Source organism: Anomaloglossus baeobatrachus, chromosome 3 (assembly GCF_048569485.1).
Source record: "Anomaloglossus baeobatrachus isolate aAnoBae1 chromosome 3, aAnoBae1.hap1, whole genome shotgun sequence".
NCBI lineage: Eukaryota > Metazoa > Chordata > Amphibia > Anura > Aromobatidae > Anomaloglossus > Anomaloglossus baeobatrachus.
In genome coordinates this window covers 100,118,498-100,145,799 of record NC_134355.1, presented here as the reverse complement: position 1 = coordinate 100,145,799, position 27,302 = coordinate 100,118,498, and the positions used below count along the sequence as shown (strand labels likewise).

The 27,302-nt window shown below is 46.1% G+C and overlaps 1 protein-coding gene across 1 annotated transcript in view; it reads left to right on the top strand.

Annotated features, from left to right (window-relative positions):
- The window catches only part of ACYP2 (acylphosphatase 2), a 245,041-nt gene that overhangs the window by 23,037 nt on the left and 194,702 nt on the right, over positions 1 to 27,302 (top strand). The gene's annotated exons all lie outside the window — the stretch shown is intronic.

The window sequence follows — 27,302 nt, the reverse complement described above, 5'->3', positions numbered from 1 at the left end:
GCTAACCTAAAATCCTTGTAGCCTTCCTCCAGGGGCTGATGTCCACACCAGGGGGTGGGCCAGGCTGTTGGCTCCGCCCACCGAGGAGTTCACAGCCCTGGAGGCGGGAGAACCAGGCAGATAGAGTTTGGAGGAGGAAGTGGAAGGAGTTGAAGTTGAAGTCTAGCTGAGGGCTAGAGTGGAGTTGAGCTCAGGCAGAGCTTGAGTGATAAGCAAGAACAGAGTTGAGTTAAGGAGGTGAAAGTAGAAGGAAGTGAAGTAGTAGAGGAGCAAAGGAGAGAAGCTGAAGTGACAGAAAAGTGACAGTAGTAAAGCCTGAAGTTGGTCCGGGTGTGTGCCTCGGACTGAGACAGCAAGGTCAGCAGACGGCGGTGATAGTCTGCAGGGGGACTGCTCGGAGGTTGCTGGAAGGACCGCGGATGGGTGGTGACCCGGCGGTACCGGGGCAGTATACGAAGAACAGTCAGCACCAGGGCAGGGGCCTTTCGGATCCCGGCAAGGCTAGGAGTCGCCATAATTTGGCAAATCCGTCAGTGAAGGGGACGTCTGTCTCCTAACAACCAAGTCCCGATTGAAGGCAACAGCCCGACCGTGAAGGGGAGACACCGCCACCGCCAGGGCACCAGTTTCCCAGGGCCAGCGCCTGCGGGCAAGTAGGGCTCCTTCGGCCCAGCTTGAAGCCGAGGAGTGGGTAACCGGTGGGGACCCATCGCTACCAAAGAGACTTATATAGGTGCAGGGAAGAGACCGTCACCGCTAACTGCAGGGAACATCAGCACCGTGAACCGTCCGAGGGACCCGTCCAACCAGCCGTTTGTTTACCGAGAACTGTGTCGTGTTTACTGGCTGAGTGAGTACCTCCGTTCCGTGCGGCACAGCGCTGCCCCTGCGCCCCTGCACCTCCACAGGCCCCAGACCCGCCTGTCCACCATTCCAATCCCATCACCGGGCCCTGGGAGCACCACAACCCCTACCCACGGGGGGGCAAATCAACAACTGGCTGCTCCGTACCATCACTCCCGGGCTCCCCAGAAAGAGCAGCGGTGGTGTCCACTTAATCACCACAACCGTGGGTGGCGTCACGGACAATAAACTATTCCAAAACACCAATTCCCCTTTTCACTCACGGGCGAGGAGCGCCGCTCGAGTCCCCGGAATCCGGCCCATCGCTCGAGCCACCGAGCAGCGGCAGGCCGCAGCAGCCGCAGCGGCAGCCGGACCCGAGCAGTGGGAGAGCGCTGCGTCCCCTCCTCCGCCCGCGACAACTTGGCGTCACGAACAGGATTCGAACCTCTCTGCCGTTGGGTAGAGGTGCGCCTTGTGACCGCCGGAGGTATCCGGCTGAAAAATATCAGAAGTCGCCATCTTTGGCGCGAAAAGTTCCCGCTCGAGCGTCTTCTCGAGTAGCAGAGGCGCGAAGGCCAAAACCCCGCACTGATAGAGGAGGGGCCGGAAAGAGGCTGAAGGAGACGGAATGGCGGCTAGCTGCATGTAGCCGCAGCTGTACAGATAAGGACGCTGGGGCCTCTAATATAATATTTTATTTCTTCCAAAGCGGGAGCAGGAACCGAACAACCAGGCAGAGGAGTGCTGTCACAGAGGGCCCCTTCACAGCTCCGTGCTAAATCCCTGTGGGTGGAACGAGAGGTGACCAGAAGGACTTTTTGGTTCTGCCATGTAAAATGAAGCCAAGGGAGAGGATGAGGGGCTCGGGGGCTCTACTGGAAGCCCGAGTACCAGAGAAGCGATCAGCCGGAAAAAATCAGCAAAATCCTGTTGCTAACAGCAACCCCTCGGGGTCAAAAGTGTGGCCACTGGAAGTGTGATGAAGATTCATGTGTAAAGTTTGCCAGTAAAGATGAAAGGTTGAAGAAACCTGTGAAAGTGTCTGTGTTTGTGTCCTACCTAGAGAAAGTGTTAATATCATTTTATTGTATTGGAAAGGCGATTGGGGAAAAGAGTTAACACCAGGCTGCGCCGTAGCCAAGCCTCAACCATGACTACAACTGCCTCGTCCTCCCCTAAAACATCTGAACCTACCCTGCTGCATTCACTCGGCAGTTTTTTGGTCAGCATTTTACCTCAGTATTTGCAGCGAAAATCAAAAATGAAATAATCAAATGAAAAGTATAATAGAAATACGGGCACCACTTCTGTATTTTTCACTTATTTCTGGTTTTCGCTTACAAATACGGTGTTAAAAAACTGAGCAAAATAATGCAGTGTAAGCGTTCACATACTCGTATAGTGATAATCCTACACTGCACACTGACTGTTCCTCGCTTGTCCCCCTTACTATATAATTGGTTACACATTTGTAATTTGACAACCGTACAAGTTTGGAGACTAAGGAAACACATCATTGATAACCAGCTCACGATATCTGTCCATATCTTACTGGAATATTCTAAAAATGCAATCAGATGGTTATGCTTGTTGTGTCCCATGAATGGGAACAACCTGTTGTATATAATTCTTGCATTGCATATTTTTCCTCCTATCAGGAAATTCCTTACTGTTACTAGGTAGATTAGACTGTATGAAGTTTGTCCCTATGTACCTCCCTTAGGTGGCTTCTGTATAGAAAGCTCCTCCCTTCTCCTTCAGTTTAGTCTAGAGGAATCATTACTGAAGAGACATATCTGCAACCCTGTACAGATTATTCCTTTTCACCTGCCTTTACTTTGTACTTAATACAAGATTCTAGAAGAAAACTACAGCGTTTCTCCTTGTCTTCCTACAAGTCATCGTTGGGCTGAGTTAACACTATCTGTGGAAGCCGGTAGAGTGAGTAAAATCATACAGTTATCTAAGGGACTGATAATTAGAGCGGTTGGATTCATTGCTACCAGGAAGAGACAGAATAATGCTCCATATGCTGTTGTGCATCTTTCAATCTGCTTTTAATGCAAACTGTATCTACAACCACTGCAGCACAGTCTGTATACTGACAACTGAATTCACTGTATGCTATGTTTGGTTTTCCATAAAATTGCACGTAAACCTAATGGGGGGCTATTCATCAAGCCCTTTGCACACCAGAAAACTGGGATAGAAAAGTTGCAAATTTTTGACCACCCATGTACTATGGGGTATTAATATCATAGAACAAGGTTCCAACTTTGCACACTGTTACCAAAAAACACTTTGATAGACCATATTTTCATTTGTAGCCACTCATGTCCTTTGTAGGAAAACTAGTCATGACTGTTTAAGCCCATGTGCGCACTAGAAATTGACTTTTTCTTAAGGAAAAACCCGGACCCTTTGAAAGAATCCGGCACCTGTGGTAAAAAAAAACGCACCAAAACCGCAACGAAATTTGCATGCGGTTTTGCCGCGGTTTTTGTGTGGATTTGCCGCATTTTTTCCGCAGGTTGGTCCCTGCGGATTTTTACTATTATCTATGGCAAAAAAGAAGTGACATGCACATTAATTCTGCAGCAGAGATTCCCCGGGTAAATCTGCAGGTATAAAAAACCGCAGTGTGCGCACAGCATTTTTTTATACCCATAGGTTTCTGGGGAATGACTGCAGAAATGTTACAAACATTTTCTGCAGCAAATCCACGGCAAATCCACGGGAAAATCCACGGTAAATCTGCAGCGTGCGCACATAGCCTAATAAAGGGTTTTTTTTACCCTCTTTGATTGCTAACCTTGGTATCATATTATAATGGGTCAAATAAGTATAGAATGTGTCATCAATTTTCTATGTAAATATATTTCCAAAGGTGTTAATGACATGAATTTCTCACCAGATGTCGGTAACAACACATCCAATCCACACTAGCAAAGAAATGAAACCATAGATGTCCATAACATTATTGATATGTAATAATGGGAGCTGACACAGGGAAAAGTATTGAACTCATGAAGAGAGGTGCAAAAAGCCATGGAAAGTCATGACACCAGCTGAAATCTATCAGTAATTAGAATGCAATCCTGCCACCTAGTGAAAAATAATATCAGCCAGTTCAACTGATGGCCTATAAAAAGGTGTCTCATTACCAAGGTGCCACACAAACAACATCTCATAGTAAAACCAGTGAGCTGTCTCAAGATCTTCGCAACCCTTATTGTTGCAAAACACACTGATGGAATTGTTTACAGAAGAATTTCTAAATTAATGAAAGTCCCAATGAGCACTGTCATAATCCAGAAGTGGAAAAACATCATTTGACTATAAACTGGCCATAACAAGTTGTTCCTTGCAAGTTTTCACACAGGAGTGAAAAGAATTATCAGAAGAGTTGTCCAAGAGCCAAGAACCACCTGTGAAAAGCTACAGAAACACCTGGAATCAGCAGGTACGATTGTTTCAAAGAAAATAATAAGCAACCTCCATGGACTGTATGCACACTCACCATGCAAGACTCTATTGCTGAATAAAAAGCATGTTCAAGTGTATTTAAAGTTTGCTTAACACCATTTAAACAAGCCTGTAACATACCGGGAAAATATAGTCTTGTCAGATGGGACCAAAATTTAGTTTTTTGGCTGCCATAATACACACCATGTTAGGAGGCCAAAAGGCACTGCATATCACCCCCAAAATACCATACCAACAGCGAAGTTTGGAGCTGGAAACATTATATTGTGATGCAATTTTTTTTTTTTCACCAGGATGATGAAGATGAAATGAGGGAGGACATTTCAGCAAGACAATCATCCCAAACACACAGCCAAGGGAACTCTCAATTAGTTTCAGAGAAAATAAAGAAAGATGATAGAATGGCCTAGCAAATCACCTGACCTGAATCCAAAAGAAAATTTATGGAAGGAACTAAATCTCAACGTTCATAGAAGGTTCCAAAACAACCTGCAGGATTTGAAGAGTGTTTGTGTGGAAGAATGTACTAAAATCACACCTGAGCAATGCAGGTGACTAGTTTATTCATACAGGAGGTGTCTTGAAGCTGTCATCACCAACAAAGGCTTATGTTCAAAGTATTAAATACATTTTCGTAAGCTTGTTCAATTATTTTTTCCCTGTGTAATTTCTCATTATTACCCATAACATAATTTATGGACAGCTATGGTTTGATTTATTTGTCTGTGTGGATTGGATGGGTTGTTGCTGACATCTGGTGAAAAATGGATGTCAATAGCACCTCTAGTAATGTATTTACTTATAAAAAGGTGGCATTTTTAATATGTATTTCATCCACTTCACTGTGTTGTAGTCTAACATTTAATTTAAAAAAAAAAGTAATCAAACAGCATTTTTGTGCTTCCATTTATACAGTAGAGTAAAATCTTTGGTCTTGCGCTGGGTACAATAATTCACACATTCGCCTCCTGTTCTTTTAAATACCATATTTACCACTGCAGGCATCTGTAGACCTCATCAGGGGAACAGATGTTTTTGCAGCTGTACAGTTATCTTCCATTAGTAATGTGATAAGTTTGGTGATAGTCCAGTCTGGATAACAGAGAATGCCTCAGGGTGAGGCTCTGAAACACAGCAGAAATCATTGCTTTTTGGGAGGACATTTGTAGAACACAGCTGTATGCTTAATATATCTGCACTATTATATTCTCTATTCTCCAGTATGTCTAGGAAAAGGGATATCAAAGTCCAGAGTAAATTAGCTCCGTTACTACTTATGGACCCATAGACAGGACTGCGTCATATGAAAATATACTTCTCGTATATTTGTGTGGAACTTCAGTTTTACCCTGTATAGACAATGTACGTTCCCTGTTAAAAAGTACGCTGAAAGTTATTTATACTTGGTGGTGTTGTTATACCCACCCCCCTTTTCCTTCTCAACTTTTTACCACATTTGAGTAAAATAAACATGTAATAAACAAAATACCTTGGCAGATATTTAAAGTAATAGTCCATTGAAATAGCATTAAAATAATGCTTTAAAGGGAATTAGTCACCAGGTTTTTGCTACCTCATCAGAGAGGAGCAAAATGTAGGAAAAGAGGCCCTGATTCCAGTGATGTGTCTTTAGTTTACTAGGTTCAGTAGTTATGACAAAAGCAGAGCTCTTCAATATAGCATGTAGCTGTCACGCCTCAGTTCTAGGCATTGATCAGGTGACCTCATGTCATTTGCCACTTTCCTTCCCTGCTGAGCCACAGCCTGGCTGGTCTCTGATCAATTGCTGATGGTTCTCCTATCTTTGTTTTCCTTCCCTTGGTTTGTAATTAGTCAGGTGTTCTCATTTTCCCATTTTGTTCCTGTCCTTTCACATCCCTGGGGAGTACTTATACTCTCCTTGCACCTGCCTTCTTTGCTGGCTATATTTCTAGGATTGTTGCTAAAGAGTTCCAGCCCTGCAGCTAAGCGATTCTTGCCTGTTAGACAGAGACCAGTGCTGTTATTGCTCTGTGTTTTCTCATTTGCCTTCCTTGTACCTTTATTCTGTTTTCTGTTGGGTTGGTACCCTTACTTGCATTTGTTATGCTACTTTTTCCCTGTGTAGGTTTGCTCACCTTGGGTTTTCATCTACCCCTACTAGAGTTGAGTGCGGTTCGTGGTTCGAGGTTCTCCAGTTCTAGGCTCGAGTGATTTTTGGGGGCTGTTCGAGATCGAACTAGAACTCGAGCTTTTTGCAAAAGCTCGATAGTTCTAGATACGTTCGAGAACGGTTCTAGCAGCAAAAAGCAGGGCTTTTTACAGCTACAGTGTGCAGGAGCCATCGCTGGCAGCCTGCCAGAAGCTGGTAACCAAGATAAACATCGGGTATCCAACCAAAGCGCTTTGGTTAGTAACCCGATGTTTATCCTAGTTACGTGCAGGAAGCCCACACTTCCCCGCTCAGCTCGCTCTGCCCCCTCCTGCCCGCGGCATGTACACATACACACACACACACACACACGGTCCCGCTCGGCTTACCTGCGGTGATGAAGTCCCGCCATCCCGACCTCAGCGCTGTCACTGTCCTCCATGGCCGCCGCTTGTCACATCACCTTCTCTCGCTTCCGACCTGAGACTGACTAGCGGTGACGTCACGGGCCTCTCGCGATACTTGGTGTGAAGGCGCCGGTCATTGAACTCAGTGACAGGTGCTGTCAGTGTGCTGGAGATCAGTGCAGGTAATGTACCTCGCTGACAGCAGCACTTGTCATCCCCTGCAGTGACCTGGGCTGACCCATTGATGTTAGCTCAGGTCACTGCACTGCTCTCCCAGCCAATGGGGAACATCCTGCTCTTCATTGACTGGGACAGTGTGGATCGTCATGGCAACCCCTTGGATTACACCAGACCTGGATTTGTTTTTCTTTCTAATAAATTGGTTAAAGAGGGAATGTTTTGGGGAGTGTTTTTTCAAATAAAAATGTGTTTGTCGTCTATTTTTTTTATTACTGACTGGGTTGGTGATGTCGGGTATCTGATAGACGCCTGACCTCACCAACCCCAGGGCTTGGTGCCAGGTGACATTACACATCTGGTATTAACCCCATATATTACCCCGTTTGCCATCGCACCAGGGTGCGGGATGAGCTGGGGCGAAGCACCAGGATTGGCGCATCTAATGGATGCGCCACTTCTGGGGCGGCTGCGGCCTGCTATTTTTAGGCTGGGGAGAGTCCAATAACCATGGACCTCCTTAGTCTGAGAATATCAGACCCCAGCTGTCTGCTTTACCTTGGCTGGTGATCCAATTTTGGGGGGACCCCTACGTGTTTTTTTTTTAAAATTATTTATTTAATTTAAAATAACAGCGTGGGGTGCCCTCAGTTTTGGAATTCCAGCCAAGGTGAGGTTGCCAGCTGTGGTCTGCAGGCTGCAGCAGTCTGCTTTACCCTAGCTGGCTACAAAAATAGGGGGAACCCTACGTCATTTTTTTTTTCATTTTTTTGGCTAAATACAAAGCTAAGCACCCCTTAGTGCCACATGAAAGGCACCAAAGGGTGCAAAATTACAAAATGCAGGAGAGTGGGACATTATTGTCTTTCTGCCATTATAATGACAGAAAAGACTGATATGAAGTGCACAAGCACAAGAAAATCACCAGAGCGCTCTACACTGTGAAAAGCAGTAGAAAATGGCACTGGAGTGAACATGTGACCGCCTCATGTAGGATGAAGCTATGGATCCTGGGTAAATTTATGCATTTACCCTCATTCAGTTTTTTTGCAGTACACAAAAAAAACGGAAGGCACACGGATGACAAACAGATGACATACGGACCGTCTACGGAACGGAAACGGATGCCACACGGATGCACCCGTGAAAAAAACCGGACTGTTTTTTGCAGACTACAAAAATGGATCGGTCGTGTTAATGTAGCCTTATTCTGATCTGCCGTTTATAAACAGCAGGCAGAAATAAGTGAATAACGCCCCCCAGCGTCAGAAAATCTCCGGGGTTTCAGGGCTAGCTGAGACCCTGGAGATCATGATTCAGGACGGTTTTTCCGGTCCCCGCTCACGTGATCACAGGTATACACCGTACACCGATGATCACGTTACAGTAAATGACAGCGCCGGTAAAAAATTATTTATCTCCCATCTGGCATGAACAAACACTTCTCCACTTCTCCACTTTTTCTCCACTTTTTCTCCACTTTTTCTCCACTTTTTCTCCATTTTTTCTCCACTTTTTCTCCACTTTTTCTCCACTTTTTCTCCATTTTTTCTCCATTTTTTCTCCACTTTTTCTCCATTTTTTCTCCACTTTTTCTCCACTTTTTCTCCATTTTTTCTTCACTTTTTCTACATTTTTTCTCCACTTTTTCTCCACTTTTTCTCCACTTTTTCTCCACTTTTTCTCCATTTTTTTCTCCACTTTTTCTCCACTTTTTCTCCACTTTTTCTCCACTTTTTCTCCACTTTTTCTCCACTTCTTCTCCACTTTTTCTCCACTTTTTCTCCACTTTTTCTCCACTTTTTCTCCACTTTTATTCCACTTTTTCTCCACTTTTTCTCCGTTCTTTTTCTATGGTCGGTCTACCCATTAGCTCTGCCATGCATAGTGTAGCTCTACACCTACTGCACATGTTACTTTATGATTGACATCTCTTTCGTACCAGAGCTGTCTAAGCCTACTCTGACCCCATATTTGTCATTACTATATTGTCCTTGTACTGTATTATGACATTTGTATCATGTGTTTCATTTCTTGCTGTGTTGCAATTTTTTTGCTGCATCCCAATTGTACCTCTACATTGTTCGAGTTTATGTTATTGTTCTCTCACTCTTATGTGATACTGATTATTGTCATTTTTCATGATTACATGCAGATAAGTCCAATCTGACGAAGGCTCAGGCCGAAACGTCATTTGTAACTTGTTTTGGACAAAAACATATATGCTTATGAAAAAAATTTTTTTCTTAATACGGACCAATAAAGAGTGATTTTGCATTACTATCCGTTGTGACTTACTGACTTAGTCTGGGAGATTAAGAGTGCCGAGGTTACTCACTAATTTTATCTATTATTACCTCTGAGCACCTATATACCAGTGAGCAGAGCTTCCTCTACAGTAGTTCTCCTGATTAGGCATGCCCTTACCTCATGAGCAGGGCATTGCAGCTTTGGTAGCAACCATTACGACATGGACTCTGCTGCTGTGGACCCGGGGAGAGTGAGTGCAGATTCATTGCACCCACACTCCTCACATGAAGGGTCCGCACTCCTAGAAAATGGGGGATACGTTCCCTGAGTGTCTCCCCCCCATATTCTAGACAGTCCAGAGTCGTCGTGGGACCCCTTTATTTTTTTTCTTACAATAAATTGGTGAAAGAGGAAATGTTTTGGGGACTGTTTTTTCAAATAAATTTCTTTTGTCGATTTTTTGTTTTTGTTAGTACTGACAGTTTATGATGTTGGGTATCTAATAGACGCCATGACATCACAAACTGCTGGGCTTGATCTCAGGTGACTTTACAGCTAGTATCAACCCGATTTATTACCCCGTTTGCCACTGCACCAGGGCACGGGATGAGCTGGGGTGAAGCACCAGGATTGGCGCATCTAGTGGATGCGCCACGTCTGGGGTGCCTGCGGCCTGCTATTTTTAGGCTGTGAAGGCCCAATAACTATGGACCTTCCCACCCTGAGAATACCAGACCACAGCTGTCCGCTTTACCTTGGCTGGTGATCCAATTTGGAGGGGACCCTACTTTTTTTGTGTAATTATTAATATTTATAAAATAATTATAAAAAAAGAGCCTGGGGGGACCTCCACATTGGATCCCCAACCACGGTAAAGCTGCCAGCTGTGGTTTTCAGGCTACAGACGTCTGCTTTACCCTAGCTGGCTATCAAAAATGGGGGGACCCAACGTCATTTTTTTTTAACTATTTTTTAAATAGAAAAAATTAATGGCTTCCCTGTATTTTGATTGCCAACCAAGGTAACGACAGGCAGATGGGGGTGGCAACCCATAGCTGTCTGCTTTATCTGCGCTGAGAATCAAAAATACCGCGGAGCGCTATGTCATTTTTTTTAAAGATTTATTTTTACAGCACTGTGATGTCCAGCAATCAAAATACAGGGAAGCCCATTTTGTTTTTAGTTATTTAAATAAATAATTAAAAAAAATATATATGGGCTCCCGCTGCAGTTTTTGTATTGCTAGCTAAGGGTAATCCAAGCAGCTACTGGCTGCTAACCCCCACTGCTTGGTGTTACCTTCACTGGCAATGGAAAATCCAGGGAAGCATTTTTTAATTTTTTGGCCAAAAAACTACAAAAAAAGGACGTGAGCTTCGCCATATTTTTGTATGCTAGCCAGGTACAGCAGGCAGCCACGGGCTGCCTCCAACCCCCAGTTGCCTATTTGTACCCGGCTGGGAACCAAAAATATAGGGAAGCCCTTTTTTTTTTTAATTATTTCACTTATTTCATGAAATAATTAAAAAACAAATGACGTGGGCTTCGCCCCATTTTTGTGTCCAGCCGGGTACAACTAGGCAGCTGGGGATTGGAATCCGCAGCACAGGTTAGCCCGAGGTTTCTGGGCGCCTCTGCTGCGAATTTCAGTCCGCAGCCGTCCCAGAAAATGGCGCTCTCATAGAAGCGCCATCTTCTGGCGCTGTATCCAACTCTTCCAACAGCCCTGGAGCCGGGTGGCTTGTTGGATAATCATGAGTTAATACTGGCTTTGTTTTACTAGCCAGTATTAAGCCAGAGATTCTTAATGTCAGGCACGTTTGACCCGGCCATTAAGAATCTCCAATAAAAGGTTAAAAAAAAGACACCACACAGAGAAAAAATACTTTAATAGAAATAAATACACAGACACATTAGAGACTCCATCTTTATTACCCCCTGTCAGCCCTCCACGATCCATGGTCTTCTGTCTTTCTCGTTCAACAAATGCAGCTCTGCTACATCACTGCTGCATGGGGGAAGACGCTGCTTCCCGTGGAGCATTCACTCCATGAAAGCTGCACGAGAAGCAGCGTGCAGCCTTCACTCCGTGAGTGATCAGTGCTGCTGGCTGTCAGCGGTAACGCTGACAGACGCGTTACCATAGCAACGGTGCTCTCGGAGCCGCGGTTAGCGGTGACGTCACCGCTAACTGCGTTGCTATGGCAACGGTGATCTCCGTTAATGACCGGCTGTGTCAGCCGGTCCCTAATGGAACGGGGAGTCGACCGTGTGCTAGAGCATGTCGCCGGTACACGGCGATACACAAATGTGCACCGTGTACCGGAGAGATGCACTCGCAGGTCCTACATGACGCGTCATAGTCATGTGACCAGTCTGTAGCCAATGAGATAATAGCCGCGTGACTGGTCACATGGCTATTTTGACGTCACGAAAGGTCCTGCATCACTGCTTGCAGGGCCGGTCACCGGGAGGATTCAGCGATCATCGGATGGAATAGCGGCAGGAGACAGAGTGCAGGAGGGATCGCGGGGACCGGTAGGTAAGTGTTATGGCAATGTTTATTAACTGTTTGTGTACATTTATCATGCATTTTTATGTGTTTGTGATTGCCTCCCATTATAGCCTATAGGTTCGAGTTTGGTTCGTCGAACGTTCGACGAGCCGAACTCAAACGGGACCCCCGTTCGGCGAACCGACCTCGAGCCGAACCGCGACCGGTTCGCTCATCTCTAACCCCTACACACTTTTCTTATCTTGGTTAGTTGTTCCATGTCCTTCCAAATGGGAGACAAGTTATCTACTAAATTTACCCGCCTCAAAGTTCCCACTTAGAAGCTGGGTCCCCGGTTCATCGGTCCTTTCGAGATGCTCCAGAAGATGAACGAGGTGTCATAAAAATTGAAGCTTCCTGCCACCTTGCAGATTCATAACTCGTTCCATGCCTTCCTCCTGAGGCCTGTTATGCTCAGACGCTTTTGGCAGGATCCTGTCCACCTCCGGTCAGTTTGGATGACACCTACGAGGTCAAGGACATTTTAGCCATGAAGAAGCGAAGAGCGAGGACCTTCTTGGTCTACAGGAAAGGATATGGTCCTGAGGAGAGATCGTGGAAGCCCAAAGACAACATCAATGCCCCACGTCTCCTGAAGAGGTTCTGGATAAGCCTGAAAGACAGTAAGGAGATGGCTACTGTCATGCCTCTACCCGTGGGTCCAACCCCTACTGAGCAGGGGGTCGGTGCCCAGCATGTGGCTCCGTACGGTCTGCCCATCTAGCTGTCTTTCCTTCCATACAGGGTACTCACTTGATTCTCTGTCCTGGACCTTCCTCCAGCTATCTGCCTGTGGCCTGTTCGTCCAGAAGCATGCGTGCACTGAACAGGACTTCCTCAACCTTCCTTAGGCGACGCCCGCTGCATCCTGCTGGGATTTAAAGGGCCAGGATGCCTTAACCTGGAAGTGTTTCCTGGCCTATTGCGAAGAGGCACTGGACATATAAGGCTTCCTCTCCTTCTGGGAGATGCCTGAGCAACAACTTCCTGTCCATTAGTGTGGCGTTGCTTCCCATCAGGTCGCTGTTCCCTGTCTTTGTTGTTTATCCATGCTCCTGTCCCTTAGTTCTGTTCCTTGCATCCACTCGGAGCTGGTCGAGCCCGCCTGCTGCTCCAGTCCTTACTTGGACCCCTGCGCTCCACAGTCCACACCTAGCCAGCTGTGGCTACTCTGCTTCAGTCCTCTGGATAGGATCAAGCACCGCCATAGGAGGTTCTTACCGAGTCACCTGGAGGTTACATCCTTTCTTCTACTGGACCATGGCCTGGCTCAGTGTTAGCATCTTGGACTGGACTTTACTGGTGCTCAGGTTGTACCTGCTGTACATTGCTACTTGGCCATACCATTGAGTAATTGGATTATTTTGTGCTGTCTGTACTTGCACTCTGGACTCTACTCAAAGACCTTTGTTATTTGGCTTCGGTCATGCTCTGATCATTAAAGCTCTTCTCTACCCTCAAGCTTCGTCCGAGTCCATTCCTGGAGTCAGCTGCCACAGTCCTCTGTGCTTCTGTGGGTTCATTATCGCACTCTCCTGTGGGTAGCGCAATAGTGGAAAGGGTAAGGTCTGAGATATTTATATCAATTGTATGTCAGTTGGCACTTCTGTTCATTTGAGTATCGTAAACAGGAGTTCAATTTGCAAAATCCAGCATTTTTGAAGTACTTGCAATTGAGATATGCCATAAGAGCACAAAAAGCTGTCTCATATTTTACTATCGCATACAATGGAGTAGTGCACGGTGTGGTATATGCTAAAGATATTACTTCTTTCATGTGCAATTCTTTGTTATTAAATATCCTAGGGGATTTAATGGCTAAAACTAAGAGTTTGGGAGAGAGATGTGGATCCCATCTCTAAGGAAGAATGGGAGGATATTCTGGAATCTGCAGGGGTAGTCTCCTCAATACAGCACAAAAATGGTTCCAATTGTTTCTTGTACATAGGGTATACATAAAAGTGCTTCTCAAGACGGGTTTCAGACCAAATAATTGCTGTCCATGTGTTCCGCCCCCGTGCCAGCAGCTGGGCTGCTCGGATCCAGATCCGCAGTGGCTCGAAGGGTGTCCGGACCCGGGGGTCGTGAGGCCACTCAAATGAAGGGGGGTATTTACAGGGGATTGAGCTTAGAGTTTGTGACGCCACCCATGGTGTGTGGTAATGTGGAGTACCACCGCTGCAGTTGGGAGTACCCGGGGGTGATGGAGTGGGGCAGCCAGGTGTTAGAACCCTCCACAGGTAGGGTGGATGCCCCGGGACTCGGTGATGGTGTTCAGGGAGTGCCATTGGGTGCGAAGGGATCACTTTCGTACTCACTCAGTCCATTAAGCTGACACCGACAACTGGATAAACCAAAGTTCTGGATACCACTGCCACTGAGGGGAGCTAGTTCGGGTCCCGTCCCCAATGGTGCTACCTGGTGATCCGTGACCTTCCTCCTGGCACTAAGTTACTTCTCTGTTGGTCCCGGTAGTATGGAACTAGTCGGGTACCGCTCCCCACTATGGCTAAGTGTGGGAGCTTGCTCTCAGGGTTCATGCTTGGGATTTTCTGGACCGTTTTAGTGGAAAGTCCTATCCCCCTCATTGTGCTTGTACCCCGATTTTGGAGTGGGTGGAGAGCGGATATTTAAGGCTCCGTTCCCATCGGGTAAATTGTCAGGTTGCCTGAAGCTACTCCCTGACCTAGGGTCCACGTACCCTGTCGTGCCCTGGTCCCAGCCCGGTGATGGTGCAAGGCCGCCGGCTGTCCTCCTCGACAGTTCTGTGCCCCTTGCCATGATCCCCTGCGACCGGGGGTCCAGCTCCCCTAGGACCAGATCACCATCTTCCACCTAGGTAACTACTTAGGAGTTCTGCTCCTGACGTCCTCTCTCCTTCACTTCCAAACTACTTCCCTCGACCGACTGACACTCCTGATATTCCTGACCTCCCCTAACCAACCCCCCAAGTGGGCGACACTATTCCACTCAGGCCGCCCACTGGTGTGTCTGGTGGCTTGGTGCAGAGTGTTCCCAGGATTTTGATTAGCTGATGTAGGCAACACCATGTGGTTGGGACCCATAACCAAGAAGAAGGTGAATATTGCACAGGAGGGCAGATTGTGCATTACCCTGTGACTACCTGATAGTCCAGGGGCGTCACACATGTAGTGCCCCTAAACCCATCAGGGCACTATAAGGTACTTCATCCTGTCAAAGATGCAGGGCCTACCCCCAGGGAGCTGGAAGACCAGTGCCGGTAACAGCAAAACACATTAAAATCCAAATTTTTCCCCCTTCCCCATAGACTGGTGACAAACTAGAATTGGACCCAATGGATGGCCGCCCAGGGGTGGAGCCAATCCTGTCCACTATATAACAACAAGGTGGGAGGGTACAGACAGTTAGACAGTTAGTAAGTGGAAGTGAGAGGAGACGGACATAACTGCACTGACACGGGAGTGTGACGGTGACCTGAGGGCCCAGGCGTGTAGTTGCCGGTGGAGTATGGCAATGTACTCCCGGAACTATAGCACAGACGGGGTACAGAGCCCTAGGTCAGGAAAACGCTCCAGGCAGAACTCATAAAATCTGCACAGTGAGGGGACCATCCAGGACCTCACTGACGTTAGAAGTCCGGGGGGCACCAGCAGTAATGGGAGAACCAAGGACCGCAACGGAACACCGACCCTACAGGGTTCACACTGCCCGCCGTACAGACCAGAGACTAAGAGACAAAGAGGAAGGGACCCCCAGACGCACCAAGCTATGGGGACCCACCCAGGGGTAGGATTCAAATTTTTAACAACAGGTTCTCTGTAAACTCCCCCCCATTTGAAACCACGCCCCATTCTGTAACCACACCCATTTTGTTAGGCACACCCATTTTTGCGCACTTTCCTCAACCACAAAATACAAGTAATAATAAAAACTTTCCCCTTCTTACTCTTCCTATACCTTCACTTTTCTATTAAGTACCAGTTGTTTCAGTCAGTGTCAGTCTTATTTACTTGGCATATTGTATGAACGTTTTCCTACAATGTTTAAAAATTATTACTAAAGGAATCCTGCTCAAATTGGGACGGATGTTTCCTATACAAATCCCATCCTCGGCGGGCTCCATTCCCCTGCGGGCTCTTTTCCCACCCAGATTCCATGCGGCCAGATTCTGTTATTTTTAACAACCGGTTCACACGAAGCGGACAGAACCGGCTGAATCCCACCCCTGGACCCACCAACTTGAGAAAGGTTCAGGGGAAAGAAGCCACGAAGTCATCAACCAGGCACTGGGACTAAGAGAACCAGAGGTGAACACCAGCCTTCCTCCGGGTACCAGTTACCATCCACTGTGAGTAAAGAGAACCAGTTACACAGCAACCTCCCTGTGTAGCCTACCTTCTTTCCGTGTCTAACTCCATCACCTACCCCCTGGGACCCCAGCCCTACTTGCGGAGGGCCCAACATCCAAGCTGTCATCAACATCAGCCCCAGCGGAGAGACTGTACAGCGGCAGTTCTATCTCCATAACCGCAACCTGCAAGTGGCAACACGACAAACTTTATTGAACATTCCCCTGTATATAATCCCTTTTAAAGTGACCCCCAGGGTCACGGAACTAGGCAACGGCCACCCAGTGACACATCCCAGTAGAACACTGCCCGGGACCGAGTACCCCATAGCCCTGGGAAGCACATCCACGACGAGGAGACTTGTTGCATATGTTTTGGTCTTGCTCTCAGCAAACTGATTTGTGGGAAAGTGTTGGCAAACTAATATTGGAGCTGTTTAATATACGAGTCCCATTGAGCTCTCAATTTTGTGTTCTGGGTCTGGTAGGAGAAAGTGGGGGTTACTCTTCAATACAAGTAGACATATCAAACGAATATAACATGTTCCTTATAATTTTCTCAATAACTGGTGGAATAAAAAAAAATAATATTGTTAAAATATTTTAATTATGCCTTAATTTAAATTTGTATACTATAGTGGGCAACATAAGAAATACTATAAACTCTATTGCCGGGCACACTACAATCAGGGCTGGCATTGGGAGGGGGAAGGGAGCAGGGCATTTTGTCTAAAATCAACTTTTACTATAATGACTATATTAATAGCACACTACAAGTGTTCTACTACTGGACACAGTAAAAGTCTAAGGTGGAATTTTTCGACCTGTGGAGAGTGCCAAGCCAATGTAAGGAGACTTATAGGCCATGTAATGCTCTGGGATCTTAACTATGCAAATAACCTCTTCAGAGAAGAAGAAGAAAACACTAAAACCTCCAACAACTTTCCCCATGCACAAATCTTACTATTAGCCATGATATATTGTTGGCAGTACTACAAAGATCCTATAACTACACATATTGCATATATCCTATAACCAAACTCACTACACACATACAGTACAATAACCAGCCAAAGTACACAGACCCCATAACCAGCCCTAATACATAAATCCTATTACCAGCCACACTACCTTGATCATATAACCATCCACAGTGCACAGATCCTATTAAAAGTCACTCGACACAGATCTCATACCCATCCACAACGCACAGATCCATTGTCCGTAAAAGTGAACTGATAAAATATTTTTCAACTTTCCTCATAGTTCTCCCTAATCTAAGCATACATGAGCATTAAGGGTGCTTTAAAAAAAAAAAAAAAAAATCTTGTACTGTGTTTGTATACCAGGAGATCCCACCGGGTGGTGCCCTTCCTCTCTTTATATAAGGCCCGTTTCACACGTCAGTGAAAAACACAGACGTTTTTCACTGGCGTGTAAAACACGCACATGTCCCTGCATGTGCCGTGAATCACAGCACAAGTGGGTTGTCTAAGTGCAATCCGGGCTCCGTTATCCGTGGCCCGTGATTGCACTTAGAAATCAACTCACCTGCGCCCGTTCCCGCTGTCCATGGTGCTGATTGCTCCCGCGACGCAGCATCCGGCCGGCGGTGACCCCTGCAGGAGCTGCTTCCGGGTCGGCTGTGTCGCGCATAATGAATATGCGCGACAGTAATCAGCCGGCTTAGAAGCAGCAAGCTGCACGGTCTGCAGAGGACATCGCTGGACGCCGGGTGAGTTAAAATGTTTATTATTTTAAATGCACGTTTTTTTCTGGCACGTGTTTCACGGACCACACCACTGCGTGGTCCGTGGAACATCAGTGATGCCAGAAAAAAATGGACATGTCTCCGTGCGGCAATCACACACACGCGGGTACGCCGAACGGAGACACGTGCAGTGAAAAATCACTGACGTGTGAGCAGACCCATTCATTATAATGGGTCTGCGTATGTCAGTGATTCTGGTACGTTTAAAAAAAAGCACAAACGTCCCAGAATCACTGACGTGTGAAAGGGGCCTAAGGGTGCTTTACACGCTGCGATATTGCTAACGATATATCGTCGGGGTCACGTCGTTAGTGACGCACATCCGGCGCAGTTAGCGACATCGCAGCGTGTGACACCAAGGAGCGACGATCAACGATTGCAAAAATCAAAATAAAAAAATCGTTGATCGTTGACACGTCGCTCTTTTCCTTAATATCGTTGCTGCTGCAGGTACGATGTTGTTCGTCGTTCCTGCAACACCACACATCGCTATGTGTGACACCGCAGGAACGACGAACATCTCCTTACCTGCGTCCACCGGCAATGAGGAAAGAATGAGGTGGGCGGCATGTTCCAGCCGCTCATCTCCGCCCCTCCTCTGCTATTGGATGGCTGCCGTGTTACGTCACTGTGACGCCGTACAAACCGCCCCCTTAGAAAGGAGGCGGTTCGCCGGTCACAGCGACGTCGCAGGGAAGGTAAGTCCGTGTGACGGGTGCTAGCGATGTTGTGCGCCACGGGCAGCGTTTTGCCCGTGACGCACAACCGACGGGGGCGGGTACGCTCGCTAGCGATATCGATACCGATATCGCAGCGTGTAATGTACCCTTTAGTCTTTTGGTTTAATCTCATGGTTGGTCAGTAGTTTAGAATAAGCAGAAGATATTACTTTGTGTCTTCATATATCTGCCTGGCTCTGCTCATGGGGCATGTATAGTAATAATAATGATGTCATTGAAATGGAAAGTGAGAATGATATTAGCAGAAGTGAGAAGCCTGTGTCAGTAACAAGTGTACATGTACACGAATAAGTGGGGATGAGGTCATTGTGTAAGTAAAGAACAGGTTGGCTTTTCTGAGATTTTTAGGATTAATTCACACCATTGCAATGTTAGGCAAAGTAGCAAAAAATAAACATACAGACACAAACGTAACACAAGATTTCTTGCTTAAAAAAATATTTTATTGTGTCTGAAATGTCACTATTATGACATGGCCCTGACTTCAAAAGTAGATTTTTATCATATTTTCTTTTCCATCACTTATTTCCATTATGTATATAGCGCCAATACATTCAGTAGTGCTGTAGACTGTTCTCACTTACATTACACCTCTAGATAGTCTGCCTTCAAATGCAGGAATAACCAACCCAATCAAGGAAAATCTTGACTTGCTGAGATTTGCATCATGGAAAGAAATGCAAAAAAGGATATACTGCTATATACCATGTGGCCACAAACTAATAGTTAACAGGATCTCAGGTCGTGTCTACTAGAGGAGGATGGCAGCTGTGGTGGAGCGGGGGTCACAGGAGGCAGGGGGGGTGCTGAGGTAGGCCAATACTGGCTGCTCTGCTGGCTGTCCTGGCTGCTGTGCTGACTGCGGTGGGGGCGGCTGTCATGGCTGCTTTGCTGGCTGCGGTGGGGGCGGCTGTGTTGAGCAGGGCACTGGGTGTCCCAGATACTTTGTCGGCGGTGCGAGTTTCAAAGAAATGGCACCAGGAATTGGCATGTGTGCAGATGAGATCTTGAACCGAGAGCTCCATTTGTGGACGAGCTGACTTCGGGCGGCATTATTTGAAGCTCCGCACCACTGACAGAACATCTCACCGCCGCACCTCCCTGCTCCATACAGCCCCCACCGCAGCCAGCACAGCACCCCGCAGCCAGCACAGTGCCCATTCTCCACCTTCCGGTATTCTACATTCGGATTTTAAGACGCACCCTTTATTTTCCTCCCAAATTTTTGGGAGGAAAAGTGCGTCTTCTAATCCAAAAAATACAGTAATTGGAGCTATATCTGATATGTGAATTTGGTGATTTAATCCTTTGTCTTAGATCCTTGGAACTCCAACTGTCCCTCTTTTTATAAGATTGTCATAATCATCTCTTTTTAGTGTCACAGTTAGTGATGAGTGGACCTGGACTGTAAAAGTCCAGCTCCATGTAGGTTAAAAAGAACCCAAGCACCGACTCCACCCCTGTAGTTCTCAGGAAACTCCGAGTAAAGATCCAGGTCCAGCCACCAGGGTAATAAAAAAAATGTAAGAAAAAAGAAAGAAAATAAGAATAATGAAAGCGCTTTATACATACCGGTTTCCACGCTGTTATAATGCTATTTTCAGGCCGCTCACTCTGCTTCCAGGGCTGCTCAATATCTTTAATGCTTATGCACTGCTTCCCATGCCCACTGGCAGTCCTGGTGTCTCTGATTTGTTGCAGTTAGACATCGCCCCGAGCCTGTGTGACAGAGTGTATGACTTCAACAAATCAGAGGTGCTGTGTGTGTGTGTCTATTGAGTGATGTAAAAATAAATACATGGAAAAATTGGAGTAGAGTTCCTCCGTATTATGCTACCCAGCACAGATAAAACAGACGGCTACAGGCTGCAGCCCCCAGCAATGTGCTTACCTTGGCTGTGTATGAAAATAAGCAGAACCGCATGCGGGTTTTTAAACAAATTATTTAAATAATTTTAAAAACCAGCATGCGGTCCCCCTCAATTTTTATACCCAGCCATGATAAAGCCGACAGCTGGGAGCTGGTATTCTCAGGCTGAGGAGGCCAATGATTATAGATGCTCCCAGCCTAAAATTAGCAACCTGCAGCCACCCAGGTTTGTGGCATCCATTAGATGCAACAGTCCCAAAACTTTACCTGACTCATACCGATTGCCCTGGCGCGGTGGCAATCGAGGTAATAAGGGGTTAATAACAGCTCACAGATGCCACTAAGCTCTAGATTAGTAATGTGAGGCATCTATGAGAACCCCATTACTAATGTGTAAGTGCAAAGAAATAAAACACAAACACCAAAAAAGTCCTTTATTTGATATAAAATACAAAAAAAGACATATCCTCTTTCACCTATTTATTAACCCTAAAACACCCAAGTTCGAGTAATCCACACAAGGTCCCACCACGATTCCAGTTCTGCTACATCTGAAGTGACAGCGCACAGGCATAGAACATGAGTGCCGGGTGTGAGCTGCAGGCAGAGAATGACCAGCAATGATGAGCGGTGACATTAATCAGATTATTTGCAATCACAGCTGGAGATTCCTACAGTCTTCCACCTATGATCACAGGTAACCTGACCTCAGGTGACCTCATTGAACTGAGTGACCTCACCAGAGGTGTTTGTTTTCTTTGTGTATGTGTATGTTTTTTAACGCTGCCCTTGCCAAGTTAGTAATGAGGTGTTTAATAGACCCCTATCCACTACTAACCTCTGAGCTTGATGTCATCTGTCAATTCATAGCTGACATCAACCCCAAAAGTATTACCTTGATTGCCACTGCACCAGGGCAATCAGGAAAAGATGAGCAAAGTGCCAGATTTGGCCCATCTCATGGATACGGCACTTCTGGGGTGACTGTATGCTGCTAATTTTAGGTTGGGAAGGGCCAAATAAACATGGGCCTTCCCAGCCTGATAATACCAGCCCCTAGCTGTCTACTTTACCTTGGTGGGCTATCAAAAAGAGGGTGGATCCCATGTCATTTTTTAAATTTTTTATTGAAATACATTTTTTATTGTTCACAGCAGTGTACAGGCATCTTAAGCATGCAATAAAGCTTCTTGATTGACTGCACTGCAGCCTTTCAACAAAATCTGACAGCATATAAATAATACACTACCTCCAAACTCGGACACAGAATTTTCTTAAAAGTCCGAGTTCAAGTTTGAGACCCGGATTATAGGTGTACCGTTTGAACCATGAACTTCAGTGTTCGGGTTTGCTAATCCCTAATGACAATATTTTTATGCTCTACTTTCTGCACACTTTTGCAGGTTCTTTAAAGGTGTTGTTAGCCTTCAAATATAATTTGTTCCTCTCTGCCTTTTATTTTACATAATAGTCATTTCCCATGGGTTCACTGGTACGTCTCCACCGCTGCTCCTGGTATCTGGAATTGGCTGCGGTGCTGTAATCACCTTGACTTCCTCCGTCCTTAGAATTTTAAAGGGAACCTGTCATCAGAAATTGAGCTTTAAATCTAAAAGATTACCCCTCTGCAGCTCCTGGGCTGCATTCTAGCAAGCTTCCTGTACTTTTTGTGCCCCCTTTTAAACCAAATAAAACACTTTATAAAGTTGTACCTTTTTGCCTGCAATTCTTGTAAATGTTCCATGTGGGCGGGCCGTGTGGTGTCGGTTACTGTCCCTCCTTCTGGTTTACGCCGTCCCCCATTGCTTCATTTCATAGATCAGGACACCGCCCACAGCGGCCGAGGTCCCATGCACGCGAGGACTGCTGGTGACATGGTCGCAGGCACGATATTATGGACGGCGCTGTGATTGCATTGCAAGTGCCCGCCCATAATACCGTGGCCGCGCTCTCCCCTTTTCCTCCTGCGTTCTGCGCAAGCGCTGGCCAAATGATCCGACGTCACCTTTCCCATCTTGCCCTGCAGCACGAAATAGATGGGAGGAGCGGATCAGGCCACCACAGGTTACGAGGAGACGCTTGCACAGAACGCAGGAGGCAAAGGGGAAAGTTCGGTCACGAGGTTATGGGCGGCACTTGCTGATGACACTCACAGCGCCGCCCATAACCTCGTGCCTGCGCAAAGAGTCACCAGCGGTCACACGTGCACACAGTGCTCGGCACCGCTACAGTCGCACAGCGCATGCGCGGGACCACGGGCGCCCAGGGGCGGCATCCTGAGGTTTGAAATTCAGCGTTCGGGGGCGGCGTAAATCTGCTGGAGGAACAGCAACGGATCCCAGAGAACCCGCCCCCATGGACGATTTACAAAATTTGCATACGAAAAGGTACAAGTTTATAAAGTATTTATTTTGGTATAAAAGGGGCCACAAAAACTATAGGAAGCTTGCTAGAATGCAGCCCAGGAGCTGCAGAGGGGGAAACTTTTAGGTTTACAGGTAAATTTCTGATGACAGGTTCCCTTTAAAAGTACCAACTGTCATCTATCTCAGTAATGTAAATAATCCGACTTTACTGAATACAGATTTTTACCCGTGAATTCTAAGTGATTAATATAGTAGTAGACCAAAGAAAAGGTCTCTGATAAGATATATTGCAAAGTTGCTTATTTGTATGTGTTCTATTGATTTATGAATAAAGATTAAAGCTATGCTCTTTAAAGATGTAAAAACAAGCAACTTTGCAATTTACTTTTTGTGAAGAATCCTCTCCATTCTCAACAACTTAGTAGATTTTAACATTGTTACTCACCTGTTTTTGTGCAGGATAGCCTAGTGAATGATGAGCAAAGTGAGATTTGTTTTAGTCATGTAAAATCCCCAAAAAAGAAAAGCCTTCTTTCCCATCAAGCAAGATCATTTTGAATAAATGTCTAGAGAACTCATTGACCTTGGCACTAGACAGGGTTAGGCTGGGGCCACATGGGGAGTACTGCTATCCTCTCGCATGACACTCGGCTCACGCTGGCAGTACAGCAGAGCCGAGTGTCATGCGAGTGTCCCTGCGACTGAGGTCAACCGTGTGAGCGGATCTCAGCTGCGGGGGGCAGGCCGGCACTGAGGTGGGGTGGGTCGGCACTGAGGAGGGAAGGGAGGGATTTATCTCCCTCTCTCCTCTGTAGCCGGCTATTGCCATTCTCGCACTGCAATCGCGGTACACCAGTGTACCGCGAGTGCAGTACGATTTTTCTCTCGCCCCATAGTCTTGAATGGGTGCGAGCGAAAGAGTGTCGCATTACACCCGCAGCATGCTGCGATTGTTTTTTCGGTCCGATTAGGGCTGAGAAAATAATTGCTCGTGTGCGCTGACACAGGCTAATATTGGTCCGAGTTGAATGCGATTTTTTTATCACACGTAACTCGCATTGATTTTCATGCCGTGTGCCTTAGACCTTAGTGGAGAAACAGTAAGGGACTAGGCCAATGATGGCGATAAGGGGAAGGACTCGTATAGGGACGTTAGGGAGCACAGGGGCCAGGAAAAGGTTAGTGTCAGGAGATGTCCTATCCCTCCATCCCTGCTCCTTATCGCCAGGGTATTCCCCTCCCTTTCCATCCCTTTGTAACTCCTGAGCTGTCACAGTGCGTGACAATAATAAAATGTGTAATTGCGATCATTTTCTGGGACAAATACTTTATTTTCTGGAACAATCTAAACGGAGCCAACACCTTCGGCCATGACTGTATACATGTATGTAAAGTGCAAATGTTATGCATCTTAATTATTCAGGCTGTAGAACACCATTGTAGTACACAATGCTACTTGATAAAAGATGTATAACTGACGTGTATAAGATAAGTTTCTCTGTATGCCCTATTTTGTGAATAATGTATCTAGATTGAAACCTCACTGTTACTATAGCAACCAATTATCTTGGCAAGAAATGTTCCCATTGTAGTAATTTTAGTAGACAATAATGTGTAATCTGCAGTCATTCTTATAGTAAGAATGTAAAGTATACAAATGGCAAAGTACCTGCAGTTATCCACACAGAGGAAATAACACATGGTGTCAGAGACACAGCCTCCATGAATTCCCAGCATCTCCGCTCTAAGCTCTGTTCACATCTTATCTGAATTTTCTCGATCTTTTGGCTAAGATCAATGCCTTTGAGCCTGTGGCTAGAGCCAGTACCACTGATGTAGATGGATACAATAATGTATATTGGGTTTTGGCTTCGGGGTGGCTAATATAGTCATCCAATCAGGTTATCCTAACCCCCAGGATCGATGCCATGAGGCCCGGTTCAGTTTTAAAGCCCAGGGTGCAAAAGTAGAGGTGACACTGGGGTACCTGAACACACTGTGTATGGGACCCAACTGAGTTTCACGAAGACCAGCAGAATGGTGCTGGACCATGGAGAAGGGGGCGGTAGGTGAGTATATTAACACATAGACAACATATTACATATACACAGATTTATTACAAAGCCATCTTCATGACATGGCTTTTTTAATTGAGGAAAAAGCAGTTTAAAAAACTCTTTGTATGGTATGCAAATTACTATTCTGCAGGTGAAGACACATGGCAAGAATTCAAGCTTTCTGTACTCTAACTCCACTCATTCTGGCATGATTGATATCACTAAGAACAGGGTATGTCACTCAAAATCCTGCAGTTGGGCCCCTAACATCTAGTTATGGGACATGTGCTGTAATTACGCAGCTTGTGCAATGGGCGATGATGCCGAGGCAAGTGCACCTGGATTTTCTCTCTTTTGTTCTGTAGCTGGGATTTCATAATGACTTGGGATAACACTGGGTGGAATTAGGTTGTGAGAAGGTTGACATCTCTGGATATGTTTTCACCTCTGCTTTTTTTTATCCTCTTACCGACATTCGACGTACTGGGTACATCCTGGCTGTCAGTGCCTTAATGACCAAGCATGTACCCAGTACATCAAGACGATCGCAGGGGCTCAGGAACTGCTCCTTCTCAATCGCCGCCAGGAGCTAAGCTTATCTGACGGCCGAGCCCCGACTCTCACAGTCAGGATGGGTCCCACGCCGTACCTAGCTGTTTAACCTCCTAAATGCTGTAATCTATATCAATTGCGACACGGGATTAGGAGAGAGATCACAATCCCTCTCCCATCCCATTGGTGCCCCTGTAATGTACTTGTGAGGGCCTGATCATTGCCATCTTGACCTCCAGCTACAGCTACCACCAGCTACCACCCAGCTACAGGAAGCCTCAGGGATCATGCCAGGAGCATGATGCCTGAAGCTTCTATCAGTGGAAAACTGACAGTTTAAAGGGAACCAATCATCAGGATTTTCGTATATAACCTAAAGCCAGTGCTATACTTGTCACTATCAGGCTCTTTATCTACATACCATTAGTGGTCAGTTGTTTAGCCTTTCAAATCCAAGTGAAGTTTAAAAATTCGTCAGCTTTTTGAGTGACAATTGCATTAGCGCAGATAATCTCTGGGTGGGTTTTCATACGAATTCCCGCCCCCCGCCTGTTGTTGCTCCCTCTTTGTTCTGAAAGCTAATGTTATTCATCTTTTTCGTCACTAAGATGGCGTCGGAGTTGGCGCCTGCCATAGCGCTTATCTCCGGTGCCATCTTTGTGAAGACCGTGTAATTCTAGCCTTACGGATGAGAGGGCGGCGCGTGTACCCTTGCTTCTTCAGCTCTCGTTGTGACCAGAGGAGCGTGCGCGGTCACAACAGGAGTGGAGAACAGTTGATTGTAGCGATTAGCTGCAGAAGAGGACACCGAGCCGCCCGGTACTTCTGCACAGAGGCTCTGTAAAAACTCTATAGCCCCCTCCCTCAAAAAAGAAATCTAACAAAATCTGCTCTCCTAAATATAAATGCCCCCCTTTCTTCTAAGACCCACAATGTGCCTAAACACAGTTAACATCCACATGTTTGGCATTACTAGTGAGCAAACCAGCTTAGTTTACTGGGTGCAGGTTTCCAAAAGGACGAGTTGAGCACAATGTATGGGTACTGGGCACGACAAGGGCTTATTTGCAATTTTTAATTCAGCAACATTCACTGCGTTTGACACCATGGGTGTTTTCCAGAGACTAAATTGCCACTATACCCATGAATTCACACAGGGGTGTAATTTACATCATTTGGTAACGTGAGAGGATTTCTGTTGTTCTGGTCCTTAGGGGCTCTGCAAACTGAGTCATCAAATTATTCCGGAAAATCTGTGCAAAAATCAAATGGTGCTCCTTCCCTCTCGAGCTCTGCGGTGCGTTCAAACAGTACTGTTCATTAACATGTTAGGTATTGCCACATTTGGGGGAAATTGTGTAACACATCATGGGATATTTTTACTTTCTCCCCTTGTGAAAATTGGAAATCTGGGGTTAAACAACATTTTAGTGATAAAAATGTAATTATTTTTTGTTCACCACCCAATAGTATAAACTTTTGTGACAACTGTGGTGTCAATATGCTCACTGCACCGCTGGATGAGTTATTTAGGGGTGCAGTTTGTAAAAGGAAGTATTTCTGTTTCTCTAGCACCTCAGGGACTCTGTCAATGTGGCATGGCACCCGCAAACCATTTGTTAGTGCGAAACGGCCGTCGTCAAGGCCAACTCTGGATACAGGTTTTTATAGGGGTTGTCCACTACTTTTATATTGATGGCTTATCCTTAGGCTAGGTCATCAATGACTGATTGGCTGGGGTCCGACTCCCCGCACCCCGTCGTTC